This window comes from Odocoileus virginianus, chromosome 21 (genome assembly GCF_023699985.2).
Source record: "Odocoileus virginianus isolate 20LAN1187 ecotype Illinois chromosome 21, Ovbor_1.2, whole genome shotgun sequence".
Taxonomy (NCBI): Eukaryota; Metazoa; Chordata; class Mammalia; order Artiodactyla; family Cervidae; genus Odocoileus; species Odocoileus virginianus.
This window is the reverse complement of record NC_069694.1, coordinates 29,934,598-29,955,631: the sequence shown is the minus strand read 5'-3', so window position 1 is coordinate 29,955,631 and position 21,034 is coordinate 29,934,598. Positions and strand designations below refer to the sequence as shown.

The 21,034-nt window shown below is 34.8% G+C and overlaps 1 protein-coding gene across 5 annotated transcripts in view; it reads right to left on the bottom strand.

Moving 5' to 3' along the window:
* Nucleotides 1-21,034, bottom strand: part of CCSER1 (coiled-coil serine rich protein 1) — a 1,366,600-nt gene that overhangs the window by 1,018,372 nt on the left and 327,194 nt on the right. The window lies entirely within an intron of this gene.

Below are 21,034 nucleotides of genomic sequence, written 5' to 3'. Positions count from 1 at the left end.
GTCAAGGAAAACAAAGAGTTTGATTCAACCACTAACTGGATGTCCCAAATTTCCTCACACTTGCAAAGGTTTTTGCTAAGTAATCAAAGAAACTTAAACAAGCAGTAAATAGGATAAGAAGCAGTCTGGCTTCCCTGGTGGCTCAGAGGTTAAAGTGTCTGCCTGCAATGTGGGAGAACTGGGTTTGATCCCCTGGAGAAGGAAATGGCAACCCACTCCAGTATTCTTGCCTGCAGAATCCCATGGACGGAGGAGACTGGTGGGTTACAGTCCATGGGGTCACAAAAAGTCGAACATGACTGAGCGACTTCACTTTCACTTTTTCACTTTAAGCAGTAAGGAGGGCAACATTTCATGTTTAGAGACATGAAATAAATTTCCTCATAGTTCATGAGTAAGAAGCAGGAACTTTTTTGCTAGGGAATTTGACATACATTTAGTACCTCTGCCTTGGACATATCATGCAGTCAAAACACTGTATCAGATTAACTCTGTGGAACCAGGACATGGACTCAGCCACAGGGTAAAAGCATCTTAATACCTGAAATTAAAATGTGTTATTCATAGCAAACTTTATTTTCAGAAACACAGGAATCATGTATCGATAAAAGATTTACTAATAAGGGCTTAAATAGGTATTACATAATCACTGACTCAACACTTGCAGAAAGATTCTTAAACACTTGTCATTAGAGTTAAATAAATGTGAAAATATAAAATGTAAAAAAAAATGTTTAAATAACATTTTAGGAAAAAAATGATAATGATGTCTAATTCTAATCTTTGTCTTGATCTCTACCCCTGTTTAAACAACTTAAGTGATACTGCTATACATGCAAACTGTAAAACTTCTAAATATCTAAAACATATATAAGATTTTTTAAATCTTCTTTAATTTTTTTTGAAGTGACTATGGAGATATTAAGAATATGAGGCACAATGTCATTGTTTTATGGGAAAAATAATCTTTTGTCATAGAATAGACAAGACTTGGAATTTTTATCACCTAAAATTTATTGCACTTGTCTACACTGATATACTACAACTGCTGATAGAATAATCATACCAAGTCATTGATTTAAAATGAAAGCAGTAGTCTTCACAACTTTTACTTCAAATCTACATTATATATCAGGATTTATGTGTATATTCACAACTTCAACTTTATCAAAATTGTTAATATCATGAATATAACTAGATTATTATAAATATTTGTATTCTGGCTTTTGCAAACTATTAATACAATCAAATACACATTAATGCTCAATGACAGCAAGTATATTAAAATTCATGGAAGGTATAAGTGTTAGATAGTATCTGTTCCATTTGTGAAAAACAAATATTATGCCTTTTCCTTCCCTTTCCTTCCTCACCATAACCTCCCTATTAATAGAGTACATTTTCTTATTCAGTTGAGTTTGAACTTATCCAAGAGGCAAACTGTAACCGGTGGAATGTGGGCAGACACGTCAGAATGCTAGCTTTCGATGTATTCTTTAAGAGACAGTTCATGATCCAATCACCCTCCTGTAGTCCAGGATTACACCATGACAAGAATATGCACTGAGTAGCTGTTGATGCCAAATAAGGAGACACGTAAACCAGACCTAATCCAACCCTTAGGCAAAGCAAGGACAAACCCCTTTAGCTGACTTCAGAAAGCAAAGAAGAACCACAGCTGACCAAGACAAATGAACTCTGAGATGTGTAGCTGTTTGTTCTGCAACATTAGTGCAGTAAACATGGATAATACTGCAATTTGTGTTTTGTCTGGCTTTATACTGATTTTCTCTATTTATTTCTAAGTTTTTATAACATTTCATATATTGGTGTGGTACAACTTGTTCTCTGTTGTGGGATAAAATAAGATTTTTTAAAACTCTACATTTTATTGTTAAATTAAGCATTAAGTGGGATCTTCCCCAGTGGTTCAGCAGTAAAGCATCTACCTGCAATACATGTAGATTCTGTCCATGATATTCCCCAGGCAAGTGTGTTGCTATTTCCTCCTCCAGGGGTTTTTCCCCCCAGGGATCAAACCCACATCTCTTAAGTCTCCTGTCTCCTGTATTGGCAGTGGGGTTCTTTGCCACTAGCACCACTTGGGAAGCCCCTAGAACGCAGGATTTATTTCACAGTAAAAGATAAAGCCCTTACTATATGGTACCATGCTAACCGACAATCATCATAACCATGGCTTCACTTTTGCACAGTGAAAAATATGTGCATGTTTTTCATACATACATGTTTTTCATACATAACATGGCTTCACTTATACTAAGTGAAATTTGATCAAATCAAGGGTGCAAAGCATGGGTTTAGGTTAACACAGTACCAGGCAAAATAAGAACTGCTGGTATTACTGAACATCTTTCAGTTATTAAAAAGTGACTTTACCGTATTACTTTTATTTTGAGCATTTTTATGTTGTTGCTTTAGAAATCATAATAAACAAATAACAATCATATTGGTCTTTCTTCCATTCTATATTCTTGATGACTTTTACTTTCTTTAGGGTTTCTGTAGACAGTTTTAATCTATTTCAAGGAAATATTGGTTGACTTAATAACAGTTAATTAAACTCAGTGGTGTTTTATTAAAATAACCAATACATCCTCAAAAGTTAACCAGAGGACCTTGTCAAAATTTGAAAAAGTTGAAATCAGTCATAACTGTTTATGAGTACAGATCAATTCTAGGGAATAGAATCTACTCAACTTCTATAAATAGTGAAATATAGGAAATCTACAGATAAATTTATTTCTTTCAATTCCATTTGAATCTATAGATCAACATTCCAAATTGAAGGCATTTGCTGTATAGTCCAACTCCTGAACACAAATATTATTGAGCAAAATAATTTCATGTAGTAATTGCTCTGTTTTCTATTTTTTAATAAATCTTTCACTAATCATTTTCTGAAAAGAATACAATGATTCTTTGATACCTTTCAAACTATTCTTCAATAGTTCTGTAACTATCATCATAGGAACTGAGGCCATTCTGTCAACCTTCAATTGTTATGTCTTCAAATAGAATCTATCATGCTTTTATTGAGACACTCTGGACCTAATTTATCTAAATTATGTCCCCAATAGTTCACAAAAGTTACATTATAAAATAGGTCCCGTTGATTTTTGAGAAGTTTCTGTTTATTTTTAAGCTTTGAACAGATAATCATTTTTTTTCAGAAGATATTGATAGTATTTGAATGAATTTCTTTCCTGATAAAAATAAAAATATGAATTGATCTTAATTTTAATGTCAGACAGTCTTTCAGCAGTAAATGCAAAGAGATTTTATTTGCCACCTCCTCATTCTAATCCACTGTTGCAAGGGCCTAATAATTATGGAAATATCTATTTATAATATAGAATACCAAACTGAGTAACTGCAGGCATTTTATTTAATGTTTGGCTCCTCAACCACTCTATCATAAAATGATAATCTCTGCCTTATACTTACAACTGCTATTAAAAATAAATGATAACAATGCATAAGCTATAAATCATTGTTCATCTGTGCTATTCTTATGTTGTTGTTGTTGTTTATTCGCTAAGCCATGTCATAATCTTTTGAGACCCCATGGACTGTAGACCACCAGGTTCCTCTGTTCATGGGATTTCCCAGGCAAGAATACTAGAGTAGGTTTCCTTCACCAGAGGATCTTCCTAACCCAGGAATCAAACCCACATTTCCTGCATTGATTTGTGGAGACTTCACCACTGAGGCCTCAAAACTATGTGTTATTTCTGTTTACTTTTTCAAACGTCCATACAAAAATTATTGGGAACCCTTTAATTCAAATTGAATGAACTCTACTATTTATTTGGGGAAGTGATTTATATATTTGCTAGCATGAAACACATTGCCATCTGTTATTTTAGACATTCAATAGCCCATAAGGATGAAGTAAAGTATGTTACAATGCAGCTAAACTGTAACTAACTAGTAGGTGAATTAAAGTCCATTTCTGAAATAAGTAGGAAAATGTAGCAAGTCTTATTAAGAAGATAACTAGTTTGGGAGATCAGCACCAAGCTAACCAATAACAGTGGTCATGTTAGTCCAAGTCAAATTTATACAATAGTAAGCATTTAAATTGTTTCTTACAATTTTTAAAGCACTATTACCTAATCAAAACAAACTTGGCTAGGTTGCTGGATAGTAATCATTTGAATAAGAGATGACAAGGGTTCAAAAATTTGTGACTTTCCTAATATTGACTCCAGTATCTAAAATTGGAGGAGCGGTGCTACACCACGTTTGTGTTTAAACATACAACTTCTTTGGGGAACCACTGGACCAGAATTGTGGTAATAGAGAAGAATCAAGCCATTTTATTATGTAGCAAATAAATTTGCAGACAGATTAATATTGAAACCAGATTAAGACCAGGAACTTGAAATTATGAGAACATCTAAAAAGAATGCTACACGGGAATGAAGAGAAATTATAGACATCAGAGGTCCAAAGAGGAGAACCAGGGTGGGAAATCAAGGCAAGGGATACAGGCAGCAACAAAGCCATACACAGAGCTGGAAAAGAATTTTGTTTTGAACCAATGGCTATATAACCCAGGAGACCCATTTCTTGTCTATAGCAAGAACTGCTCTGAAAGTATGCTAGAGCTGTGACTGTGAGTTTTAAGGAATAGGAATTTAATGAAAGTTTAGAATTAACAGAATTCTATTTTAACTATTAGATGATAAGCTTCAATAAAAATTCTAGCTACTGTTCACTGACCATAAGTATGTATTCTATACTGTGCAGCCTTTTAAAAATGTCATCTACTGATTCTATAAATTGAGTATAAATTTCCAAATATATAAACTGCTGAGATTCAGAGAGATTATTTAGCTTGCTCAAGGTCACCAAACTTTGAAAAGACAGGACAAAAATTTAAAAGTAAAGTCTAAACTGCTACTCTCTCTTTGCTCCAGGTGAGTAAAATTTCAATCAGTATTTTAAGAATGTTGACTCCTAAGAGTGAGCTTTTCATAGCAAAATACAGAACATCTTTTGTATTTCCTAAATCTGTCTTAAAATGTATAAGTCTTAAAATAATATACTAGTTCTAACTTGAAGTTCGAATTAAAATTTTTACTTATAAGATTAATTTTTAACTCTTGAGATCATATTTCATTTCTCCACATGGAAATATTTTCTCTTCATCTTCTTTCAGTACACTGGTGTTAATGATCCAGACTAATACTCTGAAACATGAATCAAGAGAGTATCCTCTTTGAGAGAAATAAAAGTTGAAGAATGGCTTTAGTTATCAGAAAAAGCTTAATCATGGATTCAGAAAATTATCTACCCACATCATTAATTATTAATCCCAGAACTCTATAAAGTACAAAGCATTCTCATTATCCTAGTATTTATTACCCAAGTCCCCATATTTATGATCATATACAGAGAAGTAGAATTTGCCATACAATAAAATATTCACATGTGAACTATTTATAAAATTAATCCTCCCTCTACCATTCTCTCCCCATTCCTATCTCTATCATCAATTAAAAAAAAGGTACTTAAAATGATGATTTTTACATTAATTGATGACTTTAAAAGGTTTTTAGGAAAACCAATGAAATCTTGGTATGTTCATGTGAAAATGATCCTCTTAATATAATTATACACAGTTAAAGAGAAGGATGTCATACCTTAAGAGCTATTATTCTATTTGATCAAAATATTATACTTTCCCCAAAGTATTATACCTCAGTTATGTCCAACTCTTTGCGACCCCAAAGACTATACAGTTCATGGAATTCTCCAGGCTAGAATACTGGAGTGGGTAATAGCTGTTCCCTTCTCCAGGGGATCTTCCCAACTCAGGGATCAAACCCAGGTCTTCCGCATTGCAGGCAGATTCTTTACCAGCGGAGCCACCAGGGAAGCCTTTCCCAAATGCTGTAAAGTATAATGTATTACAAATTGTTTTCACTTTGTCTCAGTTTTTAGCCAGTTAGCATCTTTTTTCACTTCTTCTCATAAAATTTTAGTTTCCATATTTACTAGATTCACATTTAGGTATCTTTTCTATTCATCCTACCTTTATATATACATGACTATCTTTACTTGTAAATGTCGTACAATGATCATGCAGTCTAACCACCACAAGTCAATATACTTGCAAAAAGTGGTTCAGGGATAAGGAACATGTTCTCTCTAAAGCCCTGATTTTCTCCAATTTTTTCTTATGAACACATAAGAATGTTAAGATATGGCTCATTACAAGAAACCTTTCTACTAACCCATACTGCTCTCTCTAAAACAACCCTTATAACACTAGATTAATAGTCACTGTTTCAACAATTTATTCCAAACATATTTATAGCCTGTAATATGAATCTGGTGCTATGCTAAGGTTCAAATTCAATGGTGAATAAAAGAAAGGCTCTCTACATTCATCGAATTAAAAAAACAGTACGTAATGGGAGGAAATATTATTTACAAAAAGAGAAAATGATTGTTGTACATTGTAATTCTGAGAAAAGAACATCTATGATTCACTTAAGGTGACTTTTTCTTTTTAATTGAGGAGACCTGCTGGGCACAATTTAAGTGGGACAGTTGAAGACAAAAATGTTTGTTGTTCTGTTTAAGAAAATAACAGATGAGTACATATGTAAGTTGCATAGTAAACAGCACATATATGATTAACTTTAACTCGTGATTTCCATGAGCTTTAAAGAACAGTAAAATGTTATTAAACTTATTTATATTTTTTGATCTAGTTAACATAAACATGATTATCTGGTTTCACATGAATAATTAATTTTCACTTTTTATCATTCTTTCAATTTACATGGCTTAGAAGTAATCTCATGCTTTTTAAATTCCTGCTTTCAGTTTAACATAACATGTCTCATTGGTTTTGAAAATTTTTTGAATAAGGTAACGGAGCTACACATGACAAGTATAAATACGAATTTGTAACATATTTCACAATAATATTATTTTTAAATACCATCATTATACACACACACATATATATAATCACAGGGTCATACTAATATGAAAAAAACTTTTGAGATTTTTGGTGATATTTTTATTTTGGTGCAAGAGGAATGACTGATGTTTAATATCTATGAATCTAACAAGCCAGCAATATCTCTGAATCTTGAAGTTGAAACAATGAGTTACTTTTGTGCCGATCGAATATCAAGCTTACATAGTATATACAATAGCTATTTTGAAAACTGCAATCTTCCTATGGCACAAAGTGAACATAGATATATAAAGTATGTATAGCAGAAAAATATAAAATAAGTTCCATGAAGAAATTTATGTTTTAACTTCTGTGAGTCTGCAATGTCTTGTTTTTGCCCTTAAGATATTTTTTCAGTTGAGGGTCTGTCATTTACAATCTAAAAGAGTACTGATTAATAAGAAATACACATAAGTATCTTCCCTATTGAAACTTCAGTAATTTATGCTGGCATTGGAGATTATCCACAAATTTACTAATGGAATCGAAAATCAGTCTGAGCCAAACTTTATATTTACTGGCACAGCACAGACCAACCTTTATTAATTGATCCTTCAACTCAACCACGTTTCTGAAGATGATTGGCTAGAGAGCAGTGTGTTCGATACATTGAGCAATGTACTTAGTTTGCCTTTTAATCTCTGTTTTGCTCTCAGCTCACTCTGTAAGGGGCAGTGAAGCAGTTCCAGATTACTTTCCAGGGCTTCTGGGTTATCAAAGAACATCTAAAGCTCTGTCAGAGTTGTTAAGATATATGCTACAAAAAATGTTGCAATATTCTGTTATGATATTCCCAATCTCATCATGGTGGTGAGTGAAATAAATCATTTCCAGTTTCTCTCAGGAAGCTTTAAGTAGCTTCTAAAAACTTATTTTTCCCTCCCCCAACTACAGATATGAGAAAAAATTTGACAGTAATTGGGATAACAGTACAGTAGATCTAACAAGCCATTCCTTGTTACTTTTTTTCTAAAATAAGTAAACAATATTTCCTTATGGCACACTAATCTTGTAACCATAAAACTTACTCAAATAATCAGTTTTAAATTTAAATGGTAGCCATTTACCAAGCAAAAACTTTAAACTGCCAGGTAATTAATGATGTGAAATATATATAAATTACATTCACTTTAAAATAATAAAATTGATATAAGCTACCTGCTTCCCATTACATTTTGACATCATCAATTTTCTGAAAGTAAATTTTCATTCATTTTAAAAATGCTTTCTAGTTTCTCTTATTTCAATTAAATGATGAAGGATGTGTGTAAATTTGATATAATGCAATAATTTTCAGTTTTGTTTAAGCAAAACAGCATTTTCTCTTGAAATGCATGAATTTCAAACTAGAAAATAGAAAAATGAGAGATTACTTCTTTAGCTTTATTGTATAATCCTGTTCTGAGTGGATGGTCAATATGACATTATTTTCATAGTTATCTACAGTGTAACAGAAGTAATACCTTTAGTAGAAAAAAAGTATAAACATATAATTTTGTAATCTCTTTCATCTAATATTGACTTTTGGAATTTATACATTTAATTTAGGCTTTGATATTATTTAGTCAATCAGCCTTATGATAGGATGAGACAAGAAAGTAAGAATATCCTGAAAGAATGTGTTACCAAGAGGGGAAAAATAAATTTTCACCTGGAATGTGACATTTCAGTTCAAAAGATACTGATGTTTATAGCTTGGTGTAAACATGAATAGGCTTTACATGTCAAAAATATTTAAAAACAGAAAATTATTGTAATTTCACCAATATTAAATTCTTACTGCTTATTGTGTCAAATTTTTTGAAATTACATAACACACAGAAATATTAAAATAGCAACTGAGAATATTAGAGTAAGAGATTATGTACTGTTACAAGATACTTACTTTAAATCCTAAATTTTGAGTAGATAAAAACGGAGAGGTAGGTAAAAAGATAGCCTTAGAATAAAATTTGAACTGACATGAAATAAACAAACACATAGAAAATGCAAAAAGAATAATTAATACAAAACATAGCACTCTTTAATGGAGAAGGAAATGGCAACCCACTCCAGTGTTGTTGCCTGGAGAATCCTGTGGACAGAGGAGCCTGGTGGGCTGCTGTCCACGGGGTCGCACAGAGTCGGTCACAACTGAAGCAACTTAGCATGCATACACACATTGGAGAACGAAATGGCAACCCACTCCTGCTGCTGCTGCTAAGTTGCTTCAGTCGTGTCCGACTCTGTACGACCCCATAGACGGCAGCCCGTAAGGCTCCTCCACCCCTGGGATTCTCCAGGCAAGAACACTGGAGTGGGTTGCCATTTCCTTCTCCAATGCATGAAAGTGAAAAGTGAAAGTGAAGTCGCTCAGTCATGTCCAACTCTTAGTGACCCCGTGGACCGCAGCCTAAAGACTGCTGGGTTCTGTTACCTCTACCACCTAAATCTACTTACAGCATTCATGTAAAAATTCATATGAAAATCTCAAAACAAGAAGTCGGCTGTAACCACTGACTGTTATAATATCCATTTTTTTTTTTTTTTTTCCCTGGGAGGCGTGTAGGATTTTAGTTCCCGGATCAGGGATTGAACCTGAACCTCTTGCAATGGAAGCACAGAGTCTTAACCACTGGATTGCCAGAGAAGGCTCTAAAATTCATTCTTATATCATAATCTATCTTTGTACATATCTTCCTTCTAGATTTTCATTATGCCTTTTAGATCCACACAGAATCATGACTATGACATAATGCTTGGTCTCAAATTATAGAGAAAATACCAAGCTTAATTCTATAAAAGTCATTCAATAACTAAATTCTTTTAAAAGTGTCTATGTACTTTCATCAATACTTTGTAATATTTTGAGGCACTGTATTATATCTGTGAAAGCATGTGACACTTTAAATGAATATGTTGGTTGGAAATAACCCTTTTCCCTCATCTTTTATTTTTTCTCTAAATTCATATATGCCCTTTAATTCTTTGACAAAATATGTAACTTTAACCTTATTGATATGAACTTAATAAAAGTTATATTCCAAAGAAACATAAAAAAGAGAAAATAACAAAATAGTTCTAACAAAAAGCTAATAAAATAAATGACAATAAGAGGACAGAAGCATTAAAAAAAAAGCTTTCTTCCTGGCTCATTTGAGGAGAAATACATACACAAATGAAGAGGCATTGATTGGCTGTGATAATCAACACTGAAGAATTTTGTTATTTAAGTTCTTCTATTTATTCTGTTGATTTGAAAATGCTAATCATCATTTGCGTTATTGGTTTATAATGGCATCCATATTTTTATGTTGTAAATATCTATGAAAAGAACTGAATAGGAAAAGAATGATTGTCTAATGTCTCGTTCTACATTTAGTAATTAAAATAACTGAAAATAAAGTATATTCTTTTTTTAAAGGGTCATCTTGAACAAATTACTTAACCTATGTGTGACTTGGCTTCCTCAGATGAAACCTGGGGAAAATAACCCAAAACATTGCTGAGAGGATTCAATGAATTAATACCTGTTAAGTTTCAAATAGTATGTGACGCTTATTATGAACTATATGCTTGTTGTTGTTTAGTTGCTAAGTCATGTCTGACTCTTTCAACCTCATGGACTGCCATGTATGAGGCTTTTCTGTACCTCACTCTCTCCCAGAGTTTGCCCAAACTCATGTCCACTGAGTCAATGATGCTACCCAACCATCCCTTCCTCTGTCGGCCCCTTCTCCTTTTGCCTTCAACCTTTCCCAGCATCAAGGTCTTTTCCAGTGAGTTGGCTCTTCACATCAGATGGCCAAACTACTGGAGCTTCAGCTTTAGCATCAATCCTCCCAATGAACATTCAAGGTTAATTTCCTTTAGGATTGACTGATTGGATCTCCTTCCAATCCAAGAGACTCTCAAGAGTATTCTCCAGCACCATAATTTGAAAGCATCAGTTCTTCACTGCTTGGCCTTCTTTATGGTCCAACTCTCACATCCAAACATGACTACTGGAAAAATCACAGCTTTGACTATATGGACCTTTGTTTGCAAAGTGATGTCACAGCCTTCTTCCAAGGAGAAACTGTTTTAATTTCATGGATGCAATCACCTTCCACAGTGATTTTAGAGTCCAAGAAAAAAAAGTCTGTCACTGTTTCCATTCTTTCCCCATCTATTTGCCATGAAGTGATGGGACTGGATGCCATGATCTTAGTTTTTTTAATGTTGAGCTTTAAGCCAGCTTTTCACTCTCTTCTTTCAAGTTTCTCTTCACTCTCTGCCATTAGAGTGTTTTTAGAATTGTATCATCTCAGTATCTGAGGTTGTTGATATTTTGCCCAGCAATCTTGATTCCAGCTTGTGATTCATCCATCCCAACATTTTGCATAATGTACTCTACATAGAAGTTAAATAAGCAGAGTGACAATATATAGACTTGACATACTCCTTTTCCAATTTTGAACCAGCTTGTTGTTTCTTAGTAGAGTTCTGTTGTTTCTTGACCTGCATAGAGGTTTCTCAGGAAACAGGTGAGGTGGTCTGGTACTTCCATCTCTTTAAGAATTTTTCACAGTTTGTTGTGATCCACAGTCAAAGATAATAGCATAGTAAATGATGCAGAAGTAGATGTTTTTTCTGAAATTTCCTTCATTTCTGTATGATCCAACAAATGTTGGCAATTTGATCTCTGTTCCTTTACCTTTTCTAAATCCTGCTTGTACATCTGGAAGCTCTCAGTCACGTACTGCTGAAGACTAGCTTCAAGGATTTTAAGCATTACATTGCTAGTATGTGAAACGAGCAGAATTGTATGGTAGTTTAACATTTTTTCTGCTATTGAATACATAACTATATTATTTTTTTAATGTATTTATAAATTCAAGAAATAATATACCAGTACCTACAATGTACAAAATCTTGTACTAAGCCCAGAAGGTTAAAAAACAAACGAAAATATTGATAAAAATTACCTGTCCTCAAAAACCACCTGTCTTCAGTGTCTGGTAAGAGCACAGAATACAGGCAATTATATTTCTGTCTAGTAAGCACCAAAATAGAAGTGTTTATATATTATAGGAGTGCATGGGAGTAAATTAGTCTCCAAGAACCTTAATTTCACCAACAACTGTGGGAATCCTTTAATTCAAAGATTTGAAAATATTTGTGAATATTTATTATAGATTCCTCTAAAAAGCAAAGTAGGCTCCTTCACGTTTACAAGATACTACCCTAGACTTTCACTCCTTAAGATGTCTCTTTGACGTGTGTGCTGCCGATGCTTGCTTTACAGAGAACTATGGCTTAGAAATACAGTCTTAAATGTTATCCCAGACCTGTGAGTCAGGTTTTCAAACTCCTACTTCGGAGTTCTTCCTTTTCAATCATTGATAAAATTACTGTTTGAATTCCATGAGGCATCTTCAAACATTAATTATTCAAATATTTACTATGCTAATACTGAAAGATTAACAGTGGCTAAGCATTAATCAAATCTAACTGTTTTCAATTTGACAATGTCAGACAACTATATATATCCACAACTATAATAGTGGATCCTACTTTCTAAATTAAAGATCTTTTACTTCAAAAATAAATAAAATTAATCAATTCTCCAGTATCTCTGAGTACCTACTATTTATTATCATCCTAAGTATTACAGAAGAATAAAAAAGACTTTGTTATAAAAGAGACTCAAATCTAGTAGACAGAAAGATAATTCTCTTTAGAAATTAGGCAGACAATAGCATATTATAAATAGGTAATTTTGAGGAAATATCTAAAATAATAAATTCCATAAAATACTACTTTTTGTTATAGATCTCCTCTCCTGTCTTCACGACGAATTTCTTCCCACAAAAGGTATCAAATCAAATGTTTTACTTGTTTGTATCCAGAATTAATCTACCTGTTTTACACTTAAATATTGGATGCTTAAAAGGATACTTAAAGTCTTACAAAGCAAATGCTATTGTCCATATTTAGTCAATGAGGATACATGACTTCAATAAAGTTAATAATGTTTCCTACGTGGTCCTGCTATTAAGTAGAGATGTTAGATTTCAAAGCTTTTGATTTTTTTCTACTAATCTATCTCCCTTGAGAGGCAAAAATTAGGAAATTAATATTGCTTAATATAATCTTTATTTATGGTGTTATTAAATAACTTATGTATTATCTACATTACAGAATAAATTCAATTAAAATCTTTTCATTTATTGGAAAACAGAATTTTTCCATAGGATGATGTTAGCAGGGGCAGTTAAAGTTAGCACCATCCTTTTTATCTGTGCATGAGAGCTACTTTCACTACAATGGTATTGCAACCGCAGTCTCTTAGTGATCTGATAAATTGTATTTATATCACACTATAAAGACTACAATGGTACTGTACTGCACTGCACTGATGAACTGAAACACTTCAGTCATCTTATCAGGCTGTCCCAACTCATCTGAAAAACAGCATCTGCATGTTCACTGTACAAAGAAGAATTGTCAGATTAGATGCAAAATGTCACAATAGGATTTTTTGACTGGTCTGCACAAGAGACCAGATACTATGATTCACTAAGGAACAGAAAGCAAAAGTAACAACAATCAATCAAGGCAAGCAGTTTCTCCAGGGATTTTTATTTATTTGGTATTAAAATCCACTGGTTCTTGAGTAAAACATGAAGTATGAAAACAATCAACTCTCTTGAATCTTTTTTTTTTAATTTAATAAACCAGTAACTGATGAGACCACATTTTCCAACAATGTGAATAGACTCTATGAAACAGAGAAGGATCCTCTTACAAGCGCCCCACAGTAAACATACTCCTGTCACCAGGGTGAGAGGTGGAGGGGTGAGCCAGAACAATTGGTGGAAGAGTTTTAAGCAGATTGTACTTGGCTCTCAGGCCTAGAAATGGGCACAGGAATGGTCTCTTCTGGGTACTCTTTCTGGCTCACTCTCTTGCAGTTTCCTTACTGACAGTGGATAAGTATCCTCTGCTTCTATCTCCTGGGTCTTCTCGTCCCTCCAGATAGTTTACAAAAACTGCCCTCTTCCTGACCAGCTCTGAGAGTTCAAGATGTTCCTGCTTTTGCAGCTGGCCAGACTAGCTTCTCTCTCCAGGTTTTCTGGGCAAGGTTGAGTCTAGTATATACTCTGCTTCAGTTTTCTGAGGCATAAATCCATCATCTGTCTTTTGTGCTTTCAACTGCAGGAAACAGCTTGAAACTCTGTATGAGTGATTCTCTTGAAGATTTTTCACTAGACTCGAGATTAGGAAGTTACTTCTCCCAACTCCAATCCTCCTCCAAAAGCTGTGGAGGAGACTCAAATTTAGGCCACAGTTCTCTCCACAGAAGTCTTTCCATTCATCTCCTCTGACAACCCTCTGAACCAAAATCACAAAATAGGTATTGTTTCTTTTGAAAATCTGCATGTGAAGAGGATTGTTTCATATTCCTAAGAGTATCCTCATACTTACCATATTTATGACTCAGTTTTTTTAATGAAATTATGCTTATTAGAAGTCACAATTTATTAAAAGATATCCCACCAACTGGAAGAAAGATTTGCAATGCTCACAGCTACTCAGAGAAGGCAATGGCAATCCGCTCCAGTACCCTTGCCTGGAAAATCCCATGGACGGAGGATCCTGGTAGGCTACAGTCCATGGGATCGCTAAGAGTCGGACATGAATGAGCAACTTCACTTTCACTTTTCACTTTCATGCATTGGAGAAGGAAATGGCAACCCACTCCAGTGTTCTTGCCTGGAGAATCCCAGGGATGGGGGAGGCTGGTGGGCTGCCGTTTATTGGGTCGCACAGAGTCCAACACAACTGAAGCGACTTAGTAGCAGCAGCAGCAGCTACTCAAGTTTGGAAACCTGAATGTATACAGAACTGCTCCAAGAAACACAAATTTCTCAGTAAAGAAATGGACAAAAGATATGGATAGGCAATTTATGGAACAGGAAACATAAACATCCAATAAACACTTACAAAGATGCTTAACATCACTAGAAAGAAGTCAATGTAAATCAGAACCACATTGAGATGCAAGTTTACACCTATAAGACTGGAAAAAGTATAAAACTTTACAAGACTAAAAGTGGACAATGGTGTAGACAATGAGGGCCACTGGAAAATGATCTGTTGAAGGGGAAAATATATGTCTCTTACAACTGTCATCCTTTCCAGAGAAACCTTACAACAGAAGCCCATGAATGTTCACAGCAGAGCAGTTTATGAAGCAAACATTGCAAGACATGTACATATTCATTCACAGTACATTGCATAAATAAATTTTGATACATTTATATAATAGAATATTATACAACAAAAAATAATTAAACTAGAACTATAAGATAAACGTCTACCAGCACACTACTGTGTGGTGGTTGTGCCTCCTTTATCCCTACAGCTTAAGGGGCATCAGAAGGAGCTCACTCTCCTTGACTGGCCAGGACAAGAACTAGAACCTCTGTGGGGATGATCTTGGGAGGTAGATTTAGGCAATAAATGAAAAATAGCTTCCTAAACAGCAAGGATGGCCAAGGACACAATAACCTGTCCTCTAAAGGATGAGCTGTCTGTCACTGGACGTACTAGAACTGATTCAAATGAATTCTTTTTAATGGCTGAGTAATATTCCATGGTGTATATGTACCATAGCTTTCTCATCCATTCGTCTGCTGATGGGCATCTAGGTTGCTTCCATGTCCTGGCTATTATAAACAGTGCTGCGATGAACATTGCGGTGCATGTGTCTCTTTCAGATCTGGTTTCCTTGGTGTGTATGCCCAGAAGTGGAACTGCTGGGTCATATGGCAGTTCTATTTCCAGTTTTTTAAGAAATCTCCACACTGTTTTCCATAGTGGCTGTACTAGTTTGCATTCCCACCAACAGTGTAAGAGGGTTCCCTTTTCTCCACACCCTCTCTAGCATTTATTGCTTGTAGACTTTTGGATAGCAGCCATCCTGACTGGCGTGTAATGGTACCTCCTTGTGGTTTTGATTTGCATTTCTCTGATAATGAGTGATGTTGAGCATCTTTTCATGTGTTTGTTAGCCATCTGTATGTCTTCTTTGGAGAAATTTCTGTTGAGTTCTTTGGCCCATTTTTTGATTGGGTCATTTATTTTTCTGGAGTTGAGCTGGACGAGTTGCTTGTATATTTTTGAGATTAATCCTTTGTCTGTTGCTTCATTTGCTATTATTTTCTCCCAATCTGAGGGCTGTCTTTTCACCTTGCTTATAGTTTCCTTTGTTGTGCAAAAGCTTTTAAGTTTCATTAGGTCCCATTTGTTTATTTTTGCTTTTATTTCCAATATTCTTGGAGGTGGGTCATAAAGGATCCTTCTGTGATTTATGTCGGAGAGTGTTTTGCCTATGTTCTCCTCTAGGAGTTGTATAGTTTCTGGTCTTACATTTAGATCTTTAATCCATTTTGAGTTTATTTTTGTGTATGGTGTTAGAAAGTGTTCTAGTTTCATTCTTTTACAAGTGGTTGACCAGTTTTCCCAGCACCACTTGTTAAAGAGGTTGTCTTTTTTCCATTGTATATCCTTGCCTCCTTTGTCGAAGATAAGGTGACCATGGGTTCGTGGATTTATCTCTGGGCTTTCTATTCTGTTCCATTGATCTCTATTTCTGTCTTTGTGCCAGTATCATACGGTCTTGATGACTGTGGCTTTGTAGTATAGTCTGAAGTCAGGCAGGTTGATTTCTCCAGTTCCCTTCTTTCTCAAGATTACTTTGGCTATTCGAGGTTTTTTGTATTTCCATACAAACTGTGAAATTATTTGTTCTAGTTCTATGAAAAATACTGTTGGAAGCTTGATAGGAATTGCATTGAATCTATAGATTGCTTTGGGTAGTATAGCCATTTTCACAATATAGATTCTTCCAATCCATGAACACGGTATATTTCTTCATCTGTTTGTGTCCTGATTTCTTTCATCAGTGTTTCATAGTTTTCTATGTATAGGTCTTTTGTTTCTTTAGGTATATATACTCCTAAGTATTTTATTCTTTTTGTTGCAATTGTGAATGGTATTGTTTCCTTAATTTCTCTTTCTGTTTTTTCATTGTTAGTATATAGGAATGCAAGGGATTTCTGTATGTTAATTTTATATCCTGCAATTTTACTATATTTGTTGATTAGCTCTAGTAATTTTCTGGTAGAGTCTTCAGGGTTTTCTATGTAGAGGATCATGTCATCTGCAAACAGCGAGAGTTTCACTTCTTCTTTTCCTATCTGGATTCCTTTTACTTCTTTTTCTGCTCTGATTGCTGTGGCCAACACTTCCAAAACTATGTTGAATAGCAGTGGTGAGAGTGGGCACCCTTGTCTTGTTCCTGATTTCAGGGGAAATGCTTTCAATTTTTCACCATTGAGGGTAATGCTTGCTGTGGGTTTGTCATATATAGCTTTTATTATGTTGAGGTATGTTCCTTCTATTCCTGCTTTCTGGAGAGTTTTAATCATAAATAGATGTTGAATTTTGTCAAAGGCTTTTTCTGCATTGATTGAGATAATCATATGGTTTTTATCTTTCAATTTGTTAATGTGGTGTATTACATTGATTTGCGGATATTAAAGAATCCTTGCATTCCTGGAGAAATAAATGTTTTTTTGTTTTTTCTGGCACTCTCTTGCTTTTTTTATGATCCAATGGATTGCCATCACTGGCAATTTGATCTCTGGTCTCTCTTCCTTTTCTAAATCCAACTTGAACATCTGGAAGCTTTTGGTTTGTGTACTGCTGAAGCCTATCTTAGATAATTTTGAGCATTATTTTGCTAGCATGTGAAATGTGTTGGATACAGATGGCCTTCATTATACCTTTTCCACATCCAGAGGCCCTGTGGTTCTGAGATTCAGTGAGTTTGTAAGGTGAGGTCAAAGAGGACAGGACTGAATTACTAACCAAACTCTGACACATGTATGTGATGAAACTGCTCACTAGTAAAATGGTCTGGACCTTGGCACATGCGACAATATGAATAAATCCCAAAAACTTGCTGAGTGAAAGAAGCCTTGCACAAGAGGCACAAGTATGTGATTCCATTATGACTTGCCTCCGCTTCTGATTGTTTCTTTTTTTAATGGGAGAGTTTTAAGGCACCTATTGATAGATAGTAAATAAAGGCTGCAGATCACTATAGGAGGGAAACTATTAGTAAAGAATCATAAGAATTTACATAAGGGCCTACATAAAATTTTATTGTTGTTGTTCAGTAGTAATTCATGTCCGACTCTTTGTGACCCCCAAGGACCACAGCACGCCAGGCTCCTCTGTCCTCCACTATCTCCCAGTTTGCTCATGTTCATGTCCATTGAGTTGGTGATCCTGTCTAACCTTCTCACAAAGTTTATTTACATTTATGTTCATTTTCAGTGAGAATCACTGGTAACAATTCAAGAATACATTTGTATGTTTTTCCCACATTTAATTCCATTGATAATATCCAATATAAATTAAAAGAATATCAAAACTCCCCCTTGAATAAACTACTACTAATTCAAAATAACACGTCAGGATTATCATATTATAAATAATGTGATAAAAAGTGGTTTCTCCTTTGTTCTTGTTAAGGGTTTGGTATTAACTTTTAGTTAATAACTACATATAACTTGCCTTGGTTCTGAAAAATATATTGACTTAGTTCAGTTTTTACATTTCACCATCTCTAGTGGCAGCACCCTAGTCCAAGCTACTGTCAGCAACCACTTAAATGGTCTCACTGTAGACATTCAACCTGTCCCCCATTTAGAGGTTAAGCTGATAAATATTAACTACAAGTTCTCTGGGAGAGGCAAAAGTCTTGATTTATAGAATTTGCCAATTATTGTGGTAAACATAAACACTGTGTCTGAGAGAAAACATGCATTATGAGATCACTGAGCCAGGAGTTGGGAAGCTATGGTGAGTTTAGTTCTTCCAAGCCAGCTCCATCATACCAACGCCCCCACTCGTGCATGCTCTCACTTCAGTTGTGTCTGACTCTTTGCAACCTTATGGACTGTAGCCCCAGGCTCCTCTGTCCGTGGGATTCTCTAGGCAAGAATACTGGAGTGGGTTTCCATGCCCTCATCCAGGGGATCTTCCCAAACCAGGGATCGAACCCGCATCTCTTATGTCTTCCTACATTGGCAGGCGGCTTCTTTACCACTAAAACCACCTGGGAAGACCACCAATGCCCCACCACATCCAATTTCTTCCTTATAAGAAACCATAACAAAGTTTTCAGAAGATAACACTGATAGTGTCACTTCGGCCTTACTTAGAAGCATTTTTTCCCCCCTGCCCTTTACTCCCACAAGCTTTCTAAAATTTCTCCCTGACCCTAGCCATCACAGGATATTTGAACAAGCCCTTCTCCTGCTACTAAGTTCCACCTTTGCCTTTTCACTTAGTTAACTAATATCCTCCATATCTTAGCTCAGGTGTCACCTCCTCAGTGAATGTTTCTGACTTTTTTGACCATGTCAAAGCCTCTTAGTATAAACTCTTGTAACACGATACATCTCTATATTATAACCATTGTCACTTCCATTGTCTCCCACTGTTTCAATTAATCAACTAATGTGTGTCTTCTTGACTATTAGTTTCACGAGAGGTTTTCAACTCAAAAATCTCCAGCCCTGAGCACAATACCAAGAACAAAACAGATACTCAAGAACTATCTATTTTTATGGATTAAATTAATAAATACATGTCTACTTGAAAGGATGACTGAATATGTTCTCCTGAAATTTGAAAAGGAAAGCTGGAAATTAGGTGATAACAGAATCATTTGTGTGTTTCCAGTACAACTAGAGTTTGTGCAACAACTTTAGAAGACACTAGGGAGTACTTAAGCTTTTACAAATTTAACATATATACAGTATTAACTTACTATAAAACCAGATAAAAACAGCTGATAGAACTTAAAATTTATACGGTTAAGTATTCTCTAAGAATAAAATAGGTTAGTTTTACTCGTTCTTTAAAAATATACTAAGTAATAGCATTCATGATCTCTTAGAATCATTTCAATGAACCACCCTGAGGTCAATAACATGAACTGTTACATGGAGGCCTTGAAACTTGGACTGAATGACAAAATGTCTAAGGAATGCTTTATTTTTAAAAAATGAAACACTAGATCACATCTCTTAGGAAGTTTAGATCACTCCCTGTGAAATAAAATAAAAACAGAAGTGGACAAAGACATAACAGAGTAACTTCTCACTCCCCTTTTCACCCCCCATATTTCTATATTTACAATTTTCCATAAAATCCCTCCATTTCAGATATTGAGCCATAGTATGTATAAACAGATTGTGTGTATCTCAACAAACATTTCTAAAAAGAAGCACAAAAAAGAAATCCATTACCAGTCATGGAAGCTGTATTCTTTCATTTTCTACAGATTCTGAATTTAATGTGCATTTCATGCTCTTTGCTCATATCTGTGGTTTGATAAATATTTAGATTTGAGTAACGTGCTAAGTGTGACTGGTTATATGGATTTATCCATTCATTTACTAGTACTGATGGGTCTTAGCTGCTGCACAGGGGCTTTCTCTAGTTGCGGTGAGTTGTGACTACTCCCTTTTGCTATCTGTGGGCTTCTCATTGTGGTGACTTTTGTTGCCTAGTACAGCTTCTCATTGCATGGGCTTCAGTAGTTGAAGCTCAAGAGCTCTAGAGCGTGGACTGAATAGTTTTGGCACGTGAGCTTAGCTGCCCCACAGCATGTAGGTTCTTCCCAGACCAGGGATCGAACCTGGGTCTCCTGCATTGCAAGGACCACTGGACCACCAAGGAAGCCCTGGACATATATTTCAAATATTAGTAATATTTAATATTTTAATATTCATTCATAAAGTTTCATACTCAAAGCTTTGACCACAAAATTTCTAGTTATGGTCAAATACTTGAAAATTGTTTAATTTCACTAGATCATAGAGATATTTCTATTCTTCTAGCAAATTTATCTAGCACATGGTATTCAGAGCTAACTATTAGACTAGAGTGAAAAGGAAAATCCACACCTTTGTTTTCTTAACTAAGATT